Source organism: Bos mutus, chromosome 2 (genome assembly GCF_027580195.1).
Source record: "Bos mutus isolate GX-2022 chromosome 2, NWIPB_WYAK_1.1, whole genome shotgun sequence".
In the NCBI taxonomy this organism is placed as follows: Eukaryota; Metazoa; Chordata; class Mammalia; order Artiodactyla; family Bovidae; genus Bos; species Bos mutus.
This window is the reverse complement of record NC_091618.1, coordinates 100,146,491-100,172,059: the sequence shown is the minus strand read 5'-3', so window position 1 is coordinate 100,172,059 and position 25,569 is coordinate 100,146,491.

Genomic DNA, 25,569 nt, shown 5'->3' with positions numbered 1-25,569 from the left:
GATGGAACCAGATGCCATGATCCTTGTTTTCTGAATGTTGAGCTTTAAGCCAGCTTTTTCACTCTCCTCTTTCACCTTCATCAAGAGGCTTTTTAGTGTGAAATTGCTTGACCAGCTTTAGTAGATGCTGCCAAATACATGACTTTCCAAAATGATGAAATGAATTTAAACTCTCACTACCAATTACTTCAAAAACCTCATTTGAGTGTATGGTATATATCATTATATGGCTGCATGAAACATAAGCTGGAATCAAGATTGCTGGGAGAAATAGCAATAACCTCAGATATGCTGATGACACCACCCTTATGGAAGAAAGCAAAGAACTCAAGAGCCTCTTGATGAAAGTGAAAGAGAAGAGTGAAAAAGCTGGCTTAAAACTCAACATTCAAAAAACGAACATCATGGCATCTGGTCCTATCACTTCATGGCAAATAGATGGAGAAACAATGGAAACAGTGAGAGACTTTATTTTGGGGGGCTCCAAAATCACTGCAGATGGTGACTGCAGTCATGAAGTTAAAAGACGCTTGCTCCTTGGAAGAAAAGCTATGACCAACCTAGACAGCATATTAAAAAGCAGAGACATTACTTTGCCAACAAGGGTCCGTCTAGTCAAAGCTATGGTTTTTCCAGTAGTCATGTGTAGATGTGAGAGTTGGACTATAAAGAAAGCTGAGCACCAAAGAATAGATGCTTTTGAACTGTGGTGTTGGAGAAGACTCTTGAGAGTCCCTTGGACTGCAAGGAGATCCAACCAGTCCATCCTAAAGGAAATCAGTCCTGAATATTCATTGGAAGGACTGATGTTGAAGCTGAAACTCCCAATACTTTGGCCACCTGATGCAAAGAGCCAACTCAATGGAAAAGACCCTGAAGCTGGCAAAGATTGAAGGCAGGAGTAGAAGGAGATGTCAGAGGATGAGATGGTTGGATAGCATCACCGATTCAATGGACATGAGTTTGAGTAAACTCTGGGAGTTACTGATGGACAGGGAAGCCTGACATGCTGCAGTCCATGGAGTCGTAAAGAATTGGACATGACGGAGTGACTGAACTCAACTGTCATTGTAGTTTTAATTTGCATTTCCCTGAACGTCAATGAAGTTGAGCACCTTTCTATATATTTATGGAAACTCAATATCTACCTTTATGGAATGCTATACAATTCTTTTGTCCATTTGTTTAGTCTGCCTGCATTTTTCCTAGAGAAAAACTTAAGATAAATTTTTTAATAAACCCTATTTGGTTTCATGCAACTTTCCAAGTTGTATATTATTGGATTTGACTGCTGTTTTGTTTAGGATTTTTGCTTCTAAATAAATGGAAAAGATTAGCTTGTAATTTCTGTTATCATAAACTTTTTATGTTCCAGTAACAGGTTTGTAAAGAGCAATATTGCATAGGAACCTGGAACGTCAGGTCCATGAATCAAGGCAAATTGGAAGAGGTCAAACAAGAGATGGCAAGAGTGAATGTCAACATTCTAGGAATCAGCAAACTCAAATGGACTGGAATGGGTGAATTTAACTCAGATGACCATTATATCTACTACTGCAGGCAGGAATCCCTCAGAAGAAATGGAGTAGCCATCATGGTCAATAAGAGTCCGAAATGCAGTACTTGGATGCAATCTCAAAAACGACAGAATGATCTCTGTTCGTTTCCAAGGCAAACCATTCAATATCACAGTAATCCAAGTCTATGCCCCAACCAGTAACGCTGAAGAAGCTGAAGTTGAATGGTTCTATGAAGACCTACAAGACCTTTTAGAACTAACACCCAAAAAAGACGTCCTTTTCATTATAGGGGACTGGAATGCAAAAGTAGGAAGTCAAGAAACACCTGAAGTAACAGGCAAATTTGGCCTTGGAATACAGAATGAGGCAGGGCAAAGACTAATAGAGTTTTGCCAAGAAAATGCACTGGTCATAGCAAACACCCTCTTCCAACAACACAAGAGCAGACTCTACACATGGACATCACCAGATGGTCAACACCGAAATGAGATTGACTATATTCTTTGCAGCCAAAGAAGCTCTATACAGTCAACAAAAACAAGACCAGGAGCTGACTGTGGCTCAGATCATGAACTCCTTATTACCAAATTCAGACTGAAATTGAAGAAAGTAGGGGAAACCACTAGACCATTCAGGTATGACCTAAATCAAATCCCTTATGATTATACAGTGGAAGTGAGAAATAGATTTAAGGGCCTAGATCTGATAGATAGAGTGCCTGATGAACTATGGAATGAGGTTTGTGACATTGTACAGGAGACAGGGATCAAGACCATCCCCATGGAAAAGAAATGCAAAAAAAGCAAAATGGCTGTCTGGGGAGGCCTTACAAATAGCTGTGAAAAGAAGAGAAGAAAAAAGCAAAGGAGAAAAGGAAAGATATAAGCATCTGAATGCAGAGTTCCAAAGAATAGCAAGGAGAGATAAGAAAGCCTTCCTCAGTGATCAATGCAAAGAAATAGAGGAAAACAAAAGAATGGGAAAGACTAGAGATCTCTTCAAGAAAATTAGAGACATCAAGGGGACATTGTATGCAAAGATGGGCTCAATAAAGGACAGAAATGGTATGGACCTAACAGAAGCAGAAGATATTAAGAAGAGATGGCAAGAATACACAGAAGAACTGTACAAAAAAGATCTTCACGACCCAGATAATCCTGAAGGTGTGATCACTGACCTAGAGCCAGACATCCTGGAATGTGAAGTCAAGTGGGCCTTAGAAAGCATCACTACGAACAAAGCTAGTGGAGGTGATGGAATTCCAGTTGAGCTATTTCAAATCCTGAAAGATGATGCTGTGAAAGTGCTGCACTCAATATGCCAGCAAATTTGGAAAACTCAGCAGTGGCCACAGGACTGGAAAAGGTCAGTTTTCATTCCAATCCCAAAGAAAGGCAATGTCAAAGAATGCTCAAACTACCACACAATTGCACTCATCTCACACGCTAGTAAAGTAATGCTCAAAATTCTCCAAGCCAGGATTCAGCAATATGTGAACCCTGAACTTCCTGATGTTCAAGCTGGTTTTAGAAAAGGCAGAGGAACCAGAGATCAAATTGCCAACATCCGCTGGATCATGGAAAAAGCAAGAGAGTTCCAGAAAAGCATCTATTTCTGCTTTATTGACTATGCCAAAGCCTTTGACTGTGGATCACAATCAACTGTGGAAAATTCTGAAAGAGATGGGAATACCAGACAACCTGACCTGTCTCTTGAGAAATCTGTATGCAGGTCAGGAAGCAACAGTTAGAACTGGACATGGAACAACAGACTGGTTCCAAATAGGAAAAGGAATACATCAAGGCTGTATATTATCACCCTGCTTATTTAACTTCTATGCAGAGTACATCATGAGAAACGCTGGACTGGAAGAAACACAAGCTGGAATCAAGATTGCCGGGAGAAATATCAAAAACCTCAGATATGCAGATGACACCACCCTTATGGCAGAAAGTGAAGAGGAACTCAAAAGCCTCTTGATGAAAGTGAAAGAGGAGAGTGAAAAAGTTGGCTTAAAGCTCAACATTCAGAAAACAAAGATCATGGCATCCGGTCCCATCACTTCGTGGGAAATAGATGGGGAAACAGTGTCAGACTTTTATTTTTTTTGGCTCCAAAATTACTGCAGATGGTGACTGCAGCCATGAAATTAAAAGACGCTTACTCCTTGGAAGGAAAGTTATGACCAACCTAGATAGCATATTCAAAAGCAGAGACATTGCTTTGCCAACAAAGGTCCATCTAGTCAAGGCTATGGTATTTCCTGTGGTCATGTATGGATGTGAGAGTTGGACTGTGAAGAAGGCTGAGCCCCAAAGAATTGATGCTTTTGAACTGTGGTGTTGGAGAAGACTCTTGAGAGTCCCTTGGACTGCAAGGAGATCCAACCAGTCCATTCTGAAGGAGATCAGCCCTGGGATTTCTTTGGAAGAAATGATGCTGAAGCTGAAACTCCAGTACTTTGGCCACCTCATGTGAAGCGTTGACTCATTGGAAAAGACCCTGATGCTGGGAGGGATTAGGGGCAGGAGGAGAAGGGGACGCCAGAGGATGAGATGACTGGATGGCATCACTGACTCAATGGATGTGAGTCTGAGTGAACTTTGGGAGTTGGTGATGGACAGGGAGGCCTGGCGTGCTGCGATTCATGGGGTCGCAAAGAGTCGGACACGACTGAGTGAGTGAACTGAACTGAACTGAACTGAACAGGTTTATACTGGCCTCATGAAACACAGTAGAAAATGCTGTCTCTCTCTTTTTTTTTTTTTTCTGTATTCTGGGAGAGTTTATAAAAGAGTGGTATTATTTCTTTCTCAAATGCTTAGAATAATTCATCAACCTAGAGTTTTCTTTGTGACAAGGCTTTTAATAATGGATTTGATTTCTTTAATAAAAAGGTCCTTAATAACATATTTAATTGTTTAAAGTTTTAGTAATTTATTGATTTCCTTTAAATTATCTAGCTTAACAGTATAAAGTTGTCTATACTACCCTAGTTTTATTTGTTCATATGTCCATGATCTTTACTGATGTCTGCTTTTCATTCCCAATATTGATTATTTGTGTCCTCTCATTTTCAGGAACAATCTTGCCAGGATTCAACAATTTAATCCATCTTTTCAAAGAACCAACTTCTAACTTTGTTGAATTTGTTTTCTGTGTTAAGTTTGTTTTCTATTCTGCTGATAACTTGTTTTATCTTTCTTTTATTTAGTTAGATTGCTATTCTTTTCCTAGTTTCTTGAAAACTTATATCATTCTTTTCCTGTATTCTTTCCTAGTATGTGACTGTATGTACTTTAGGTGCATCATAAAAATTTTGATAAATTGTATATTCTTTATCATTAAATACACAGTATTTTCTTATTTTTATGTGTGACAACTTAGATTATTTAATTCTCATGAAGTTGGGAATTTTCTAGTTAATTGATTTCTAAGTTAATTCCACCATGGTCAGAGAACATATTCTAGTTTACCAAATCCTTAAAATCTGCTGAGGCTTGCTTGATGATGTGGCAAATGGACAATTTTGGCAAATGTTTTGTTTGCAGTTGAACAAATGACTATTCTGATATTGTATGGCACATTGCTCTGTGTGTATGAATTAGCTTAAGTTGGTTGATTTTATTGTTCAGAACTTTTATAACTTCACTGATTATTTTGTCTGTCTAATCACCCATTAAGAAAGGTGAGTTATGGATTTGATTGCAGATTTGCCTGTTTCTTCTTTGACTTACATCAATTTTTGCTTTATACATTTTGAAACTGTGCTGTGTGCAAGTGTGCTCAGTCAATCAGTCATGTCCGACACTTTTCGACCTCACAGGACTGCAGCCTGCCAGACTCCTCTGTCCATGGAGCTTCCCAGGCAAGAATACTGGAGTGGGTTGCCATTTCCTCTTCCAGGGGATCTTCCTGACCCAGGTATCTAACCCACATCTCCTGTGTCTCTTGCATTAGCAGGTGAATTCTTTACCACTGAATCACCCAGGAATCCCCAGGCAGCTACAGATATTAAATTGTGATATCTTTTGGTACATCTGTCTCTTTTTGGAAGAAAAGTTATAACCAACCTAGATAGCATATTCAAAAGCAGAGACATTGCTTTGCCAACAAAGGTCCATCTAGTCAAGGCTATGGTTTTTCCAGCGGTCATGTATGATTGTGAGAGTTGGACTGTGAAGAAGGCTGAGCCCCAAAGAATTGATGCTTTTGAACTGTGGTGTTGGAGAAGACTCTTGAGAGTCCCTTGGACTGCAAGGAGATCCAACCAGTCCATTCTGAAGGAGATCAGTCCTGGGATTTCTTTGGAGGGAATGATGCTAAAGCTGAAACTCCAGTACTTTGGCCACCTCATGTGAAGAGTTGACTCATTGGAAAAGACTCTGATGCTGGGAGGGATTGGGGGCAGAAGGAGAAGGGGACGACAGAGGATGAGATGGCTGGATGGCATCACTGACTCGATGGATGTGAGTCTGAGTGAACTCCGGGAGTTGGTGATGGACAGGAGGCCTGGCGTGCTGCGATTCATGGGGTCGCAAAGAGTCGGACACGACTGAGCGACTGAATTGAACTGATCTCTTTTTCATTATGAATTTATTTCTTTCATCTGTTTTACCATTTCTTACATTAAAGGCTACTTTGTCTGAAACATATCTGTCTTTTGGTTAGTGTTGATATATCTTTTTCCATCCTTTAAATTTTAAGCTTTTTGTGTCCTTATAGTTAAAGCATGTGTTTTAAAATTAGTATTTTAAAAAATATTGTTGAGTTTAATTTTTATCATCTGAAATTCTTAAAAAATTTTTTGCAGTAGTATGTAACTCTTTTTTATTCAGTGTAATTATAATAAATTAGAGTTTACAGCCATCATTTTTCTGCTGCTTTTCTATTTGCCCTATCTGTTTTATTCTCCTTTTTCTCTCCTTTCCCATATTCTTTTAAAATAATCAAATCTGTTATTTCATGTTTTCGATGTTACCTTGTATTTATACTTTCTTTTAATATTCTTTCGGTGGTAGTCCTAGAAATTATAGCATGCATCAAAGACTTAGTAAATTAAGATTAAATTATTTATTTACAACTTCCCTTTACAACTCTAGAATTTAGAATACTTTAAGTCTATACAGCCCAGCACCTGTTACCTTGGCATTGTTACCATCATTTTTATATATATATATATATATATATATATATATATAAACCTCTCAAAGAGTCAGACATGACTGAGTGACTGAATGAACTGAACTGATATATAAACCTAGCAAATATTAGTATTAATGGTGTTTACAGTCAGGATTTATTTTTACTGATATCTTTACCTTTCTGTGTTCTTCATTCTTCCTTGCATTTCTGTTTTTCCATCTGAAGCCTTTTTTTTTTTTAAGTTAAAATTTCATTCACAAAAACTCTATTTTTTAGGGAGAATCTACTACTTAAACACGGGAAGTGAAAGAAAGTTAGTTGTGTCTGACTCCTTGCGACCCCTTGGACTGTAGCCCACCAGGCTCCTCTGTTCATGGGATTTTCCAGGCAAGAATACTGGAGTGGGTTCCATTTCCTTCTCCAGGGGAATCTTCCCAACCCAGGGATCTAACCCAGGTGTCTTGCATTGCAGGCAGATTCTTTACCATCTGAGCTAACACATACTACTTAAACATCTCTTTGTTGTGTTTCTCTTAAAAACTGTATTATTTCAACTTATTTTTGAAGAATTTTTGTCAAACATAGAATCCAGATATATATTTTTCATGACCTTAAAGATGGCATTATGTTGTTTTCTGATCTCTATCATTTCTGTAAAAACTCAGATATAATTCTTCTTATTGTTTCTTTGGAGATAATTAACCTATTTTTGGTGCTTTAAATTTTTTCTTATCTTTGGCTTTTAGCAGTTTTACTGTGATATGTCTTGGTTTGTTTTTCTCTTAATTTACTCTGTTTAGATTTTTAGGCATTTCTTAAATCCATGTGTTTATCATTTTAGGAGAATTTTTGACAAATGTGTTTTCAAATATTGGTAGTGCTCTCACCTTTCTGTATATGTTCAACTGACACATATGATAGAATTTTTTTACTCCTTTATATGTGTCTATTATCCTCTTTCCTATATTTTCCTTTCTTATTTCTCTCTGTACTACAATTTAGATAATTTTCTGCTGCCATATCTTCCAGTTTACATGGTTATCTCTTCTGTTGAATCTGTTCTTCTGTGAAACCCATCTATTGAGTTAATGGTTTTTCAGTTCAGGAATTTCCTGTTTAATTCCTACTTAAATGGATTCCAGCTCTTTGGCAAACTTTTAATTTTTTATATTTCTCTGTCTTTTTTCTTTAACATTCTAATCGTACTTAAGATCCTTGTATGCTAACACCAACACCTGCATCACCTCTAGGTCTGTTTCTGTCTTCTAGTTTTTCTCTTATGATTTTGTCTCAGTGTATGCTCAGTAATTTTTTATGTAATACTAGAAAAATAAATAAATAAACATGAGATATATATATATATATATGTATATATGTACTGGAGATATATCTATATAGATATATATAGATATATATAGATAGATAGGTAGATAGATACATGGAAAGCTGTAGCGGGTTGCCATTTCTTTCTCCAGGGGATCTTCCCCACCCAGGGATCAAACTCTCCTTCTGGATGGGCCCCAAATTCTAATCCTTATGCTTTAGCATGGCAAGAACTGCTTCAGAAAGTTTTTTGCAGGCTTTCTATTCAATCTCTTAGCCTTCTGAACTACAAGTTTATATTTTTATGAATGTATTGAGGAGAAGTCTGGCCTTAGGTCAATCTCAGCTTTCCACTCCACTCTTGTCTTAGCCACTCCCTGCCTTCTCAATAGGAGAAGGCAATGGCACCCCACTCCAGTACTTTGCCTGGAAAATCCCATGGATGGAGGAGCTTGGTAGGCTGTAGTCCATGGGGTCGCTAAGAGTCAGACACTATTCAGCAACTTCCCTTTCACTTTTCACTTTCATGTATTGGAGAAGGAAATGGCAACCCACTCCAGTGTTCTTGCCTGGAGAATCCCAGGGACGGGGGAGCCTGGTGGCTGCCATCTGTGGGATCACACAGAGTCGGACACGACTGAAGTGACTTAGCAGCCTTCTCAATAAAATCTCTGCTGGTTTTTTTGTCCCCTGGCAAATAGCTCTCTCTATGGAAGGCAAGTTATGACCAACCTAGACAGCATATTAAAAAGCAGAGACATTACTTTGCCAACAAAAGTCCATCTAGTCAAGGCTATGGTTTTTCCAGTAGTCATGTATGGATGTGAGAGTTGGACTAGAAAGAAAACTGAGCGCAGAAGAACTGATGCTTTTGAACTGTGGTGTTGGAGAAGACTCTTGAGAGTCCCTTGGACAGTAAGGAGGTCCAACAAGTCCCTCCTAAAGGTGGTCAGTCCTGAATATTCATTGGAAAGACTCATGCTGAAGCTGAAACTCCAATACTTTGGCCACCTGATGCAAAGAACTGACTCATTGGAAAAGACCCTAGAGCTGGGAAAGATTGAAGGCAGGAGGTGAAGGGGACAACAGAGGATGAGATAATTGGATGGCATCACCGACTTAGTGGACATGAGTTTGAATAAACTCTGGGAGTTGATGATGGACAGGGAGGCCTGGTGTGCTGCCATCCATGGGGTCGCAAAGAATCAGACACGACTGAGTGACTGAAATGAACTGAAGTAATGTAAGTCAAATTCCTGATTCTCATCCCTGTTCCCCACAGTCAGAATCAGCAATGCCCCAAGGGGGAATAGTGCAGACCAATGACTGAAATCTCTGAGGTGTCCCCCATATTTGGAAAATCCCCTCCCTCCCCATTCCTGGTTGTTTGAGCAGTTCTCCTATATCCTGAAACTAATTGTTTTATTTTATCTAACTTTTCTAGTTGTTTCCAGCTAAAGAATGCTCTGCTGCAAACTACTTCCTCAGAAACAGAAGCAAAAATCCATATTGTTTTTTAAATTTGTTCTGAGTAGCCTTTGCTGTGGAAGAAAGGGGAGCTACTGGGCTTCCCTGGTGTCTCAGATGGTAAAGAATCTGCCTGCAATGCATGAGACCCAGGTTGGATCCCAGGACCAGGAAGATCCTCTGGAGAAGGGAATGGCTACCCACTCCAGTCTTCTTGCCTAGAGAATTCCATGGTCAGAGGAGCCTGGTGGGCTACAGACCATGGGGTCGCACAGTCGGACATGACTAAAGCAGCTTAGCAGTCACTGGATGCATCCTCCAAAGGTTCCTTAGGTGATGTTTTACCTATGTATCCAAGAGTCAGAATAACTAGTTTTAACCAGAATTCTTCAATAATCTGCTGAATACATATCGAGCAGCCATTCAACGTTCCCCACTTAATAAATGAGCACATTATCTGCTCTTATTTGATGGTGTAGTCATGAGAAAAAGTCTTTATATAAGTGTTTTGGAAAAGTAAACATGGTGTACATTAGGAAAACAATTAGTTCTACATGATCACATATGTGGTTGTCTTTTCTAACTGTTCATTGGATGAATGTCTTTCTCCCCCAACTCAACTGTTTGAGAACACTTCAAGGGCAAGACTCACGTCTTGTCCATTTTATTTCCGGCGGTTTCTAGTTTAGTGTGATTCACAAAATAAGCATTGTTTTGAACAAAATGCCACTTTATCCTGTGTCTGCCCCTATTGAAGTATTCTGAATTACAGACAACAATGCTCACTTTGATATTTTGCAATCTATGTTGGTAAAATCTCAGCTTAGAGATTTTAATGTTTTGTACTGATTAATTTAGGGGACAATTTTTTATAATTAGCTTTTTCTATTTCATCCTTTCAGTTAATAAAGTCTTAGAATAAGGAAATCTCAGTTGTGTAGAAGAACACTTGCTGATGATCATTAGACCAAACTACTTTTTGTGGTAATTATTAATATGTGGTATAAATGGATCACTTCCCACAAAGATGGGGCACTTAAAGTGAAATGCTTCTGTCTGCCCTTCCACTTCCCATTCCACTGACCCTTCCTTTCATCTGAAAGCCAAGGGAATCAGTTGCTTATTTCAAAATAGTCTTGAAAATCATTTAGGCATAATTAAAGTTTGCAATATCCTGTAAGTAAGTATTATCTTCTAATATTTTCTGCCAAGAATTGAATTTGCTAGGCATGACACATTTATTGCTGGCAGTAGATGTACCAAAATGTACCAAACACCAGGGAATTAATAAATACCACAGCCCTCCTATGGAGCAAGTTGCATAAATATTTAATAGGAAATGCATGATGAATTTCTTGCACGATTATGCAGAAAAACATTTGGGAATGGTTGCAGCTGTTACATGAACTAAGCTCAGTCTCTTTTCCCCCATCACTTTCAATCTTTATCAATCTCAATATTGTGCTTTAACTTCAGCAGTAAGTATCTCCAGTGATGAGTATTGCAGACACCTGTCAACATTTTAGGAAATATGTGACTCTTTATATATGCTGTGCGTGTGTATCTGACACCTTTCACTGGTGCATTTGAAGGAACAACCAAGAGATTTTTGGATAATAAAAGGGCCGTCACGGAAATCTGACTTAAAAGAGAAGGTGAAGGAAGCTAAAAGAGTAACAGCTGCCACTCTTATGTGTGTATCAAATTTTCTCTGGCAACACCTTTACATCTGTACCTAAGCCCTGTGAAAATCTAAATTTAGGTGGGTTGTTTTTGTTTGTTTGTTTGTTTGTTTGGCAGATTTTAGTATTACAATCCCATGGACGGAGGAGTCTGGTAGGCTGCAGTCCATGGGGTTGCTAAGAGTCAGACACGACTGAGCGACTTCACTTTGACTTTTCACTTTCATGCATTGGAGAAGGAAATGGCAACCCACTCCAGTGTTCTTGCCTGAAGAATCCCAGGGACGGGGGAGCCTGGTGGGCTGCAGTCTATGGGGTCGCACAGAAGCGGACATGACTGAAGCGACTTAGCAGCAGCAGCAGCAGTATTACAAAGATTTTATTTTCTTTTCATGTCTTAGAAATCCTTTATCTTCCCCAAATATGTACTTTTGCAGCGGGTAAAATATTCCTTTAACAGTTTTGAAGTTTCTGGCGTATTCATAAGGTTGAAAGTTCATAACACAAAAGGAATTTTTAATTAAGCATTATAACCAGGAGATTGTTCATCAAAACTGTATGAGTGGTGAAGTCAGATCAACATATATTGAAAGTTAGTTGTTTTGGGCCCTCTGGAGCTTTAAAGGGCATCTCTCTGAAAAGCCACTCTGGTTCCATTCAAACCTCCCAATTCATAGCAGATCTTCAGTATCATGTTCCCAGGAAATGGGGACTCCAGGAAAACTTCAAACTCTGGAATCTTCACAGACAGAACACAATAATATCTGTCTGGAGCAGAAGCTCCAACTTGCTGTTTTTTTACAAAGGCCTGTGACCTTCTAATGAATTGCAGGTGACACAGTGTCTCTGTCCCTTAAAGCAATTTAGTGCTTACTAGATGCCATTAAAGAGTTGGCACCCCATAAATTATCAAGTGATAATTATATTCTTGGCTTCAAAACAAGTAGAAAATCCTCCTTAACAACATATTTGTCCCCCAAGTGTGGTAGTAAGATGAGTTGCACCTCTTAAAATGGTGACTTGATTTACTGCTTTCACATTTTGGAATCTATTTTGGGTAAAAGCTCCTGATCAGCTTGGGCAGAGACTCTGCAATCACAAAGGGAAAATGTATTATCACTGAATTAAATGTTTTTGTCAAGAGGAATTTTATTAAAAATTCAGGATATAGTTAAAATTCCAACATTCCAGGATGTGTACCCAGATTAAAAAGAAAATCATGAACAATATTAGAAATCAATTTTCTTTTCCAAAAGTTAAAATCTCACCATGAAGGAAGACAGTGTATGTCCCAGCTTCCTGAGAACTGCCCACTGGGATCGAAATGTCTAATATGTGAGCATTCTTTAACAAGCCCACAACTTTTTGAGATGTCTCTCTCACTATTGGGGATGTTCAACTCTGTCCTCCAAAGCTCTTGGAGGACAAATGCAGAATGTCCAGAATGGCCTTGAGCCATGCAAATCAGTTCCCCTATCAGTGACTGAATGTCCATCCTTACTCATCACAAAACCTTTATTAGTAAAATAGTCCCCTGGGGATACAGTAAGCAGACTTATGTTACCACCACCTTCCATTTGGCCAAAGTCTAAAATCATAACCAGTTCTTGTGGGAAAAAAAAAAAAAAAAAAAAGGAAGAGAGAAAGGAAAAATCATCATATGCCAAGAATCAATCCAAATGTTTGTTCCACTTATCATGATCTGTCTTTGGCTTTTTTAGAATATTTATATGCTGGCCAAAGTATGAAATTCACAGAGAGGAAAGCTAAAGGGCTTTTGCCATTTTAAAAGAAATAACTGAAATACACTTCAGTCTGACCATTAAAATACTATTTATATTGTATTAAAACTTTAATTTCACAGAAGCAGGGAACAGAATGGTGGTTGCGGGGGTGGGGATGGGCAGATGAGGTCAAGGGCACAAAATATCAGTCACGCAAGATGAATAAGTGCTGGAGAGCTGATGCACAGCATGGTGACAGATCAAAATATGTCAAGAAGGTAGATTTAAGTGTTCTCACCACATATGCACACACACACACACACAAAACCCTTCAGTTTAGGATGATAATTTAGTGTAAATCTTAATTAGAGCTCTATTGTCTATCTGTATTATCTGGGTGGTAGAGAGAGAGTTCTAGTTTTAATGGTCCAAAAAAGCCTTTTTCCTAATCTACAATTATTGGTTATAGTCAATTAAAATGCCTAAAACATTTATACTAATTCACAAAGAAAAAAATAAGAAAATTGGCTTTACTTATTTACATGAAGTTCTTTTTGTGGGTTAGTTCAATGTTACTTTTCACATGTATGGAAATGAAAAAAAAAAAACCCTTCTAAATAAATAATATTACTTAGAGCTCATCTGCAATATTTTTATATTTGGAAACTGACTCAACTCAACTCAGACTTGCTCTAAAGGAGTCCGGTTCAAAATACCCATTGGGAAGGGGCCAAAGCACAGCCACCAGCTTTCTGTTGCCTGAATCTTTTATTACATTGGCTCATTAAAACTCCTTGTTTGTATTTGCATTTTACTCTTGGGCAATTTTACAGCACAGAATAGTGATAAGCTTGCAGGCTGATCCTACTCATTATATTTAATCATAACTGCAATAAGGAAGACCATTGCATCATGCCTCTGTCTCAAACACACTGCAGTGATTTTAAAATAGAATTCGTACCTTACAATAGCTTTGGCACATGCCTTCTCTTTCTCTCTTTTTTTTTTTCCTAAGATGCTCTTGAAACATAAAATAAAGAACATACAATAAACTTCGAGAGGTCCCCATTTTTAACTAGAATGTATGATTAGAACTAGGAAAAAGCCCTGCTTGAAATCAAACATGTGGCCAGAAAAAGAGAAAGAGAAGGGACGAATATAATGAAAGGCCTAGTTAATCTTCAATGGCTGCACCACAAGGCCTTATTTTAAGATATCCATCCTAGTGGGGCCAAGAAGACCTCCATGTTGTTTGGGGTTGGTCTCCTGCATATTAAGGTTTATGTTATAGTTGAACAGAACCAAAGCTTCAATTTCTAGCATAAGTTACTAATTTTCTTATGCTAATGAAAACCACACATCAGCTCCTTGAAATTCCCAAAAGTAACATCAGTTTTGCCACTAATTGCAGCAGTGCTGAGGTGATGGAGGAAGAAGGGGAGTGATTACAATAGCAAGAGTTGGGACAAGGCTCTTCGCCTCCCTAAGTGGTCCTCTAACTGAAAACATTTGAGACTTGCCCCTCCTGGCCTTGGGTTCTCATGAATTTTAAGAAATCGGATTCTCCCAGGAGCACCGGAGCATGATGAAATAATGGAACTCTGGCCTGGGAGATACGAGGAAGAAGGTCTGACTCAAACTTCAAACCCCAGCAGAAGGGAATTTGAGACATAACTATTTGATCTTCTGTCTCAACCTGACAAAATATTTCTCTTCAGGGCCAAAGGCACTCATCCTGGCTTCTTCAACAACTGATAGTTTATGCATGAGAATATTCTAATGAATCTGACAAGCACAAATATAATAAATTGGTTTTCCATGAAACATAATTTTTCAAACAACCAGAGGATTTGGGGATGCTAAAATTTTTCCCTAAACTTTGGAAATCATCACAGGACTTTTTTTTTCTTTCCTGAAGCCCATCTCAGGGCTTCCTAAGCCTAGTTACCAGTGCATACAAATCAGCTTTGCACAACAAAATTTGTTCTATGGATAAAAACAGAAATGCCGCAAAAAGGTTGAGGACCACATTGCACGCCATACCTTGACTTGTGCATGTTCAAAACACACATGCTCTGTGGATATTTTACTAAAATTATTTGCTGCAAAGCATGAACCAGGCAGGAAGCCAATGCACCATGAATTGATTTCCAAGTCTTATTTGTGACTGATATGAGGTTAGAGAGCATTTCTGTTCTGGGTGGAGTGGTGAAATGAATGTTTATTGTTTAGGATTTAAAAGGTCCATTATCATGCAGACTCAGTAAGGTTCTGCCACATGAAACTGAGTGCCAGGCCAGCAGGCAACTGATTCAAGTGACAAGAGGTGAGCTGTGACAGCGCTTCCATGTTAATAAAGTATGTCCCAGCACTCGAAGGAAACCTAGCACAGTATGAGAGCAGATAGAACTTACTAATCAGGTCTACTGTTAACTCTAATTACCGACTTCTCCCAACTTACAAAATAAATGGATGCCTTAACAATAAAGCAACTTTTTTGCTTTATTGAATCCTGGATTTCTACTGAATCCTCTTATAAATGAAAGTGAGATTTGATTTTTTAAAAACATCTAATCCCATTAAAAGGGACTGTGAGCTATCTCCCTATGCAAGTTTCCACTTTTAACCTCGTTTTTGGCTAAAGTGCCTGTCCAGGAGTCAGGAATAGTGATGTTTGGTTCTTTTTCCTCCAGACTTTAGAAGTGGAGTCTTAAGTAAGACGGTTTCCTCATCTGCCTAGAAGGTATTGGACAAGATCAGCTGATGCGACTGTGGAGGAATCAAAGACTCCTGTTGAGAATCATATGAAAGTTCTGGATCCTCTCCCCCAAAAAATTCATGTACACATGTGCAGTGGACACAGGGCAAACAATAATAAGAATAAAGCAACAGAACCCTAATCAGGAATCCTGGATCTTGAGACTTTTGAACCAGATAATCTAAGGTAACTTTAAAACCTTCTTTGAGCTTTAAAACCATCTATGATTTTGGTTTTTGATCAGCTTATATGTGGAGATAATGTTCTTTAGACATTAGACTTAGGTGCATTCCAGAGCTCTATTCTTGACTGACCAAAGTAGATATTTTCCCCTTTATTCAGGTCAGCTGCCTCTACACAGTATGAGCACGAAGAGATTTTGCTTTAAGTTAACATGTATTCTAGTACATCAAATATCAATCTGTACCACCATAAAATAAGCCACACTCACCTATATGAATAGGTAATAGGGCTTCCCTGGTAGCTCAGAGGTTAAAGCATCTGCCTGCAATGCGGAAGAGCTGGGTTCGATCCCTGGGTTGGGAAGATCCCCTAGAGAAGGAAATGGCAACCCACTCCAAAATTCTTGCCTGGAAAATCCCATGGACAGAGGAGCCTGGTGGGCTATACTCCACGGGGTAGCAAGGAGTCAGACACAACTGAGCGACTTCACTTTCACCTATATGAATAGATCAGAACTTCTAAGGATGTAAAGCATGGGCAGGTTGGATTCAACAAAGACTTACAAAGTGATGTCTCTAACTCTGGATATAATAAGACAGCGTTACACCAACCAACTTTCATTTCCATATACTATCTGTGCTGGTCTATGCTGTGGAGTTCTGGGTTCTACCATTTTGACATCCCAAAAATAAAACATTTGACATCACACCTAAAATATTCTTTCAGTTTTTTTTTTTTTCTTCTTTCAGTTTTTAAAATTATCATATAATGTTCTTTAAAATCCTCATGCCTATCCCTGACATTGTCTCATCCTTGATAATATAACCCTGAATTTACCCTTAGAGAATGGATATCACCAATTATCATAGGTGAGGATCAAGGGAGATAAAGAGAGGGTCAGGATGAAGATGAGGCTCAGAGGTGAAATGAGGGGAAAGGATGGATTTGTATTTGTAGCTAAAGAGTTTTTATTTCAAGATCACTGAATCTATACACTTTCCTCTCAGTTGTCTTACCAAAATATGAATTCTAGAAATTTGTTTTCAGTCTCTGTAAAGTCCATATATGTGTGAATAGATCTATATCTTCCCACCCCCCCTCAAAAACCACCCTGAGGAAATCAGCCCAGAATTACTCTGAGAAATTTAATATGCCTAGTGATGACACTCACACAAAAGACAGAGCAGTAAATACTAAGTCAATCTGTGTCTGTCCAACATTGGAGCACTTGTATTAGTTCTAGTACTGATGTCACCAGTCAAGAGACAGAGCAACGTTGTTACGGGGGAAAAGATCCTTACGATACATAAAATCAAATCTATCCAGAGATGACCAAGATTTCTACAAATCAAGAAGAAAAATACAGCCCACTCAGTAGAAAAATGGAAAAGATACTTAAAGATACACTTCAAAAAACATCCAATAACCAATAAATAAAAGACAAAATACTTAATCTGTCATTAAAAATGTGAATTCACATCTAATTAAAGACAACTATCCACTAGAAGACAAAAATGGAAAAAGATTGACAACACCAAATGTTGCAAAGATGTGAAGCAACTGGAACTTCCACACACTGCTTACAGGAAAGCTGAACACACCTTTGGATCTCCAATTTCATTTCCAGGCAAGGACTCACACACGTACGTGCTCACACACGCACACCAGAAGTGTGTACCAAAAAATGTGCATGGTAGCATTAGTCATGACAAGTCAACTGGAAACAACCCAAGTATTCATCAATCAAAGAATGGATAAGCATATGAGAGTATATTCATGCAATGACATACCAAATGATAAACTGCACTTACATGCAAAATGCTAGTGAATTTCACAAACATTATGTTAAGCAGAAGAGCCGGGCGCAAAAGAATATAAATAGAAATCCATTTTTATCAATTTCAAAACTAGGTTAAACTTTGGAATTTAAGGTGTGGTTACCTTTGGGGAAGATTGAAGGCATGGTATTGAGATGGAATTCAAGAGAGGAGTGCTTCTGTGATTTTTCTATTTCTTAACAAGAGTCTTGGCATGAGTTTCACCCATGTAATCATTTTGTGATAACTCACTGGATACCTTTCTAAGCATATCAGACTTTAAAAAAAAAAAAAGTTAAAAGATGTAGAGGCTATAGGTTTAGAGACATAGACTGATTCCCAAAGGTTTGAATCTTGGATTTCTCATTAACAAACTGTGTGACCTTGGGCAATATATGTGATTTCCCTGAGCCTCGATTTCTTTATCTTTAAAATGAAGACAATAATGTTTATTGGCTTTGTAATACTAAACAGAAAATTCCTGAAAATTATTTAGTCCATCAGTCTAGTCCATCTCCTCAGTTTACAAATGAATAAGCCAAGTGAGAAGTGATATGTTTTGGTCAGGATCCTGAGTTTAGGCTAATACTGGCTAGCTCTCGCAGGCAAGAGCAGCTATATACTGTGAACTGTAAGTGAACACAAAATGCCCCTTGGGTCATTTTGTTTGCTCCTTCCATGCATGTAGAAAACACAAGACAAGGCAGAAATTTCTCCTTCTCTCTGATCCTTGCTAAAGCCATGGCCCAGCTGGTCTCTACAGAGTGCCTCTGAAAAGAAAAAAAGATAACAAAAGAAATCAAATAAGTAACTAATTCCCTTCCACAAATATTTACTGAGCATAGACTATAGGCCAAAGTATTCAACACATTAGAATTTCATCAGTAAACAAGAGGCAAGTATCTGTCTTCTAATTTATTCTAGCAGACCGAGGGCAGAGAGCAAAGGCATTGGACAGTTGAAATTAACATGATTAAATAATACAGTTTTTGAAAGTAATAGGTGCTTATAAAATGTAGACTTTATTATTATTCAGATATGGTGAGGCTGAGGCTTCCCAGGTGGAGAGGTGGTAAAGAATCTGCCTGCCAATGCAGGAGACACAGGAGAAGCAAGTTCAATCCCTGGTTCAGGAAGATTCCCTGGAGTAAGAAATGGCAACCCACTCCAGTATTCTTGTGTGAAAAATTCCATGGACATTTTGATATTTGGCAAAACTAATACAAGTATGTAAAGTTTAAAAATAAAATAAAATTAGGAAAAAAAAAAATTCCATGGACAGAGGAGCCTGGTTGGCTACCTCTGCACGGGGTCACAAAGAGTCAGACACCACTGAGCTCACATGCACAAACGCACAAATGGTGAGACCAACAGATTATGGGATGACTGAGTTGAAAAGATAGTTGTTACACTCAGAAATTCCAATAGGAGGGGTACACCATCTCGTGGCAGGGGTTGGGGGACAGACACAAGCTGAAGTACCAGGATTCGTCAGGAGAAGCAAGGGGAAATGTGGGCAGGAGCCATAAACTTGGTTTCTGTGGGAAGTAACAGGTGAGACAGGCTAACCAAGTTTAGGATTGACTACTTGGAATAATTTCAGCAGGTCCAAGGGGGTAAATGCCTGGCCCTGGGATGATCTGGGTGTGGGAATATTGTCCCAGAGTGTAAGAGCTGTATCAAACAAAAAGCTGGGCCTATGGGCTCTGGATGGGTTGGCTTGTATACAAAAAATTCTTTCACAGGCCAGTCAGTTACTCTGTTTAGGAATCAGCTAGCCCTGGTAGGGATAGTCTCTCCAGGGTTCACAAGACACCAGATGTCAAAGTATATGAAACATACGGTTAATACAATGCTCTGAAAAACAAAGATGGCAGGGCATGGAAAATAAGAATGAGAAACTAAAACCATCACCAAATCTAGAATATTTATCAAACAAATCATGAAACAGGCATCCAAATTTTTGCTGAACTACCTTTATATGTTTCCTTTTGCTTTTTTATTTTGGTTTTTAGCTGTCCATGCAGAATTAACTCCCCCATATGGGGGAAAAAAAAGAGTCTTGCATATGAAAATTCAATCACATTTTGCGATAAAGCACAATACTATAAGAGAAGGTGGTTTGTATCATCTAGGCACTTGTGTAGCATAGAAGCCATTCAGCCTGACATAAGCTTTAAGTCATCATTCTGCCAGAACAGCTATTTAAATTCTTTGCACACAAATATTAATCCCATGGTCAGGTTAACACCCTGACCTCAGGATCCATGTGTAACTATAGCTCTACAAAGATGTAATAGAGAGACAACAGACCAACTTATTTTTACATCCAGTTTGCTGTACACACTCCTAAGTAACAAATGATGAAGGCAATACAAGGATTCTGGCATCAATCTTTGGTCTCTCCTCACTGGGAAATAATTATCTTCAGTCAGCGTGATTAAGAGAATACTTCTGATCCAGGTCTATGCTTAATTCTCTTCACTGTCAATCATCAAGAAACAGGAGCTCCTGGGTGACCGTTAGAGACGACTTTGGTGAGTTCAGGAAAGCAGAATGCAGAACAATTAAAAGTTGGCAAAGTAATAAGTGAGAGTTACGATTAATCCAAGAAATAAATGACAAGAAGGAAAACACTTTGCAAACATTTTTAAAACACTGCCATTTTACTCATAATCAAAGCAATCACAACCTATTCTAAGCACATAACACTTCTGAATAGATGGCGGCAGAGACTGGGGAGTTTTAAGAGGCCCCAGAGTGGTTAATGGGGGAATTAGCACAACTCAGAAAAGACATTAATTAGGTCAATCTGCAGTTTTGAAAAACTTTAGCACCTCTCCAATGCTATTATTGAAATAATGACTCCAGTTATTCAACGGTAGACAAAGATTGCGCCTTTTAAAACTGGCTTTAAAAGGGAAGTCCGAAGAAAGAACTAAGTTAGAAAAACTACAGTAAGAATTAATGGAATTGTGTTTGTGAATTCTAAAAGCATACACATGTGAAAGACTGAAATTTTTGTAAAGAACTCTTCAACACCAATTTTACAACTAGAGGGAAGAGAATGCCCAGTGATACTGAGACTAAAAAGAGAAATTATATGTGAAAATTCTCTGGAAAATAAATTGTACCTTGTGTAGAGAGTATGAACCTGTCAGCAGTACTTAGGAGCAAGAAGCATCCCAATAACCTGTAGATTTTTAAATGAAATTAATACTAGCACAAAGTTCCCCTCATCACAGTGAGGGGTCAAATTTTAGGTGCCACTCCTTCCAGCACTACAGAATCCAAGGTGCTTATGTAATGCCTCAGAACAGGAAAGGGAGCTGTCCCTTAACTCCATACTGCCCAAGGCTGCTGCTGCTTTACTACTTACAGTAATAAAGCATGGTCCACTGCTCTCTGTCAAGCAATTCTGATCCAGAAAAGGCAGAGCTGTCTTTTCAGCAGTCCCCACCAATGACCGCTGAAACCCTTGTAAGAATCCTATAATATCAGTCTATAAGGCCTCAGGTAGTAAGTGCAGAACTTTTGCCAGATAGTATGCTTTATAAACTGTGTAGTACAAATTAGGCTTGATTTGTTATGCAGAGCTTTGGAATTACATAATTCAAAATGCTACTTGTTTCAAAACACAGGATACTATAACCAAAAAAGTCTTCCAAATTTGAAGAATCATTCAAATTATTGCTGCTATACAACAATCAATAATTAATTATGTATCAAGAATTTATGTTCTCTTTTTTATGGAAAAATCAATGTTTTTGGTATATGTTGCCGATCAATTGAGGATATGTTAATACATTTTCACTTACAATGATATAAAATTCAGAAATTCATTGTTAAGAGTTAAAATTTCTTCCTCTACACAATAATTCCTGAAAGTGATGTTAAGTAGCATGACTTCAAAAAAAAAAAAAGACCAAGCATGTAACCTGATGCTACCTGGTGGTCTAGCAGTGCGCCCTAGCCTGGGTTCGATCTTGTCTTATTTTTCTGTGGAGGGGATGGGGTGCTTCCCTGGTGGCTCAGACAGTAAAGAATCTGCCTGCAATGCAAGAAACCCGGGTTAGATCACTATGTTAGAAATATCCCCTGGAGAAGGGAATTGCTACCCACTCCAGTATTCTTGCCTGGAGAATCTCATGGACAGAGGAGCCTGACAGGCTACAGTCCATGGGGTTGCAAAGAATTGGACAGGACTGGGCAACTAACACTTTCTCTTTTCACTTTCTTAAAAAAAAAGAAAAAACATTGATTATTTTCCAGAATAACTGTCAAGTTACCATAAAAGCGATCCTTCATAAACGACAAGGCATGTTAACTGACTTGAGTTCCCAGGATGGTTTTCCACTTCCTCCATATCTATTTCAAGATTTGATATGTGGAATTCCATATATTAGTTAATCAGTCAGAGAGGGATCAGGGAAGTCTTTTAACAATTCCAGGAATGTTAGCACAATATGGAATCTGAAATCTGTAGAGAGTCAGGGTTGAAGGCAAAGACATTTGACAATGCTCTTCCAGACTTACAAAAATATTGCAGTCATAAAGACTGGACAAAAGATTTTAAATTTCTTTAAAGGGACATAATTGAAGAGTTTGGTTCCTTTCTAGAAGAGAAGAGAGACTTAACACATATTTTAGAGGCACCTTTAGTGTTAATTAAGGAAATTGTCAAGAGCAAGGGGTTTATAGTCAATTTCTGTGTAGCTCCGCTTTACTAATTACACTGTGTTTAAGATTAGCAATCAGTGCCTCCCTGCTCTCTTGGTCTGGACACCAGTGCATTGAATTGCATGGTCAGGCAGATATAACAGCTCAGGAACCACAAGTACCAATTCCTGAAGTGTTCTGAATTCTAGCTTAGGATTGTGTGAAGATAGAAGGACTTAATGAAAATGACTAAACCACATGTAGTGTGAGAATTATGTTCCTTTTACTTCCCACATTTTTATACAATTAACTGTAAATAGGAAATAAGTGATTCGGCAATCAATCTCCAGCTCTGCCTCACTATGGAACTGATGACGAATCTTTAGCAAGAGTGATGAAGAGAATAGTTCTAGCCCAGTTTGGATCCTCTTCAGAGCCTTGTGTTGTTCTCATCCTCCATTTTCCAGTATGTGCTAGTCTGATGCTCCAGTTAGTTCTTGAGTTGCAGCTCTTTGTCACCCTCAGAGCTCTGTCTCTGGGGCAAACAATATAAAAAGTACTCACTTAAGTAGACACTCATAAAAATGTAAGTGAAACAAAAAGGAGAGGGAAGAAGTTGTTCCTCGGGGGCCAACGCCACTACCAGGCTCCAGGCCAGCAGCCCACTGACCTTGAACTTGGTTCTCTCACTCCATCTTTGTTCTCAGGAGGGAGAGTCTCAAGAGACAAGAAAGGGGGCTTATACTTTTGAAGTATCTTTCAAAAGTTGTATCTTGCTCTTGCCAAATCCTGCTCAGAATCTGTATTCTCTGTGAAAAGTTAGCATTCTTTTTTAAACCATAGCAATGAGAATAGTCAAGCCTCTTGAGTTAAAAAGAAAAAAAAAGGGACACCATGATACTTTCTGTGTAATGCTAATATCCCCCTACAATAACTGACCATAGGAATTACCAGCAGACCACATCTCATCCAAAACTGTGTGGATTACAATACTACAGATTCAAAAGCCTATGGAGTTTTAAAAAAATATTTCAGGAAGTATCCTCATGCTTGGAAATCCAAAGTTATTAGGTTCCTTCAAGTATATAAAATTGAGGAGCTCTGGGAGGACAAAAAAAGGGACCACATTCTTTCCTTCTCCGTGGCCTGGGCCTATCACAGATTCCTTTTTCTCTTTCTTGACTGAAATTAATACTCATTACTTTGGGAGGTAATCATTTTTCCCCCCTAGTCGTTAAGTATAATAACCACCTAAAGTCTGACCATGAGTTTGTCCTTTGTCAACTGCAAAAGTAAGGAATCACTGGAATGAGGTACCACATCTGAGTTCTAGCAATCAGTACCTGTTGAGGGATTAAAGGGCCCAAGAAGGATGACTGGACATCTGAAGTATTTACATCCAAGATCTCGGGCAAGAGTCTTTCCTGAAAAAAGTAATTCCTCTCGTAAAACAGTGAGGAGCTTTCTACCTCTCTGTGCTGGGTTGAGGGTTGTTTAGTTGCCTCAGATAGTCACAATATAAGTAGCTGATTCAAAGACTCCTTGTTGATTCAAGTTCTCATGATACCAGATGTTTGAAATTTTCAAAGGGAAATAGAAAAAAAAAAAGCTAATATGTAATGACTACTTGCCATGTGCCAGGCACTTTGCAAAGTGTTTTACAAACATTGTACCACTTAATCCTTACTACAAACATAGGAGTAGGGAAGACACTCCTAACACTCCACCGTAATCCAACACAGACACTGACAAATTAATTTAATGAACATTTAACCAGCCATGATGTCATACAAGTATAAATTAGCTGAACGGTCAATCACATTGTACAGGTGAGAAAACAGAGGCTTAGAGAAACTAAGCACCTGTCCAAGATACACATCTAGAAAATAGCAAAGTCAGGATTTTAACACATATATTCCTGATTCCAAATCCTGAGATCCTTTTTGTTTTTTGTAAACTATCTCATTGGGTCTTCCTGTTAGAGTGATCAGTTCCATACCAAGAGGCTTTTTGTGACCATCAAGATGCTGGATGACAAGTTATTTGTGAAGAAACCATGCTGACCATTAATGACATCACCTATGTGAACATTGTTTTTTTTTTTTTTTATCTTTTGTACGTATCTTTTTGAAAAATAGTTTCAAGTTCTTTTCATTTTCTTTAGATTAAATTCCTTGGTTCTGGCCTCACAATTTCAAAATCCATTGGTCCCAGTCTTGTGCTTGTACTCCAGTCACTTGAGGCACTTAAATATCCTTGGACTTTGCTCTTTTTTTGCTTTTGCTCAGGCTCTGCAAAAATCAGGAATGTCCTCCAATCTTGGTCCCCAGTTGAAATCCAGTACCTCTTTTAATGGTAAATTAAAAGTTGACTCACTATAGTTTAAAGCTCCCTTAAGGGTTAACTCAGTAAGTTACAGGTTCCCACTGTTCTGCACACTCTTGTTTCTCAGCGATGGCTGAGCCAAGGCCAGCATGTCTATCAATTCATCAGCAATAAATCAGATTCCTTCCCAAATACAGAGGCTATAGTCAAATAGTACTGAACACCATACCCAAAAGGTCCTGTTAAATGAGGGCTAGCAGTCCTGTAGAGGTGAATGAAAGTAGAAGGCACCAGCAGAGACGAAGAGGGAACAGGGAAAAACACAGATAAGAGGGACTGGAAATCGCTTCCGCCAGAGTTCAGCTGCCTCAGGCCCTATTGCTCACAAAGCCTGGGATGGATTTTCATTCATGTGATCTTCATATTCTTTCCACAACCCCTTTTTCCCTGAGTTAGCTTGAATAGGTCTCTTCTCATGGAAAACAAAGATCTCTGCCTAGAGATCAGGTTTCTCTGCTCATTGTTCACGATTTAAAATCTTCCTGGTTGGCATTCACTAACCGTTTTTTATTTACACTTCAATTTCAGCACTATCCTACCTTTAATAAATGTCAATTACTCATATATCTTTCTCATCACTTTTCCTTCAGACCAAATCCATTCATCTTTATCTCCCTCAGCACCCAGTAGAATCTGGCACATATTAGATTTTAAACAAACATTTATTGAACTGGGTAATGCCTGGTGATGTCAATAATCATCAACTAGGACTTGTGAAACTTCCTGTATTGTATTTTCTTGATATTTACTGGGACACTTGAAGGGGAGAAGGGTGGGTGAAGGGTAAGATGGGAAGCCAACAATTCCGTTGAACTTGACACAACTCCTGGGGGCCTTGAGCAGCGTGTGGACAGTTAAGATTATCTGACTCAAGATGATCTGGAGTACTAACAATTTCATCAGTCA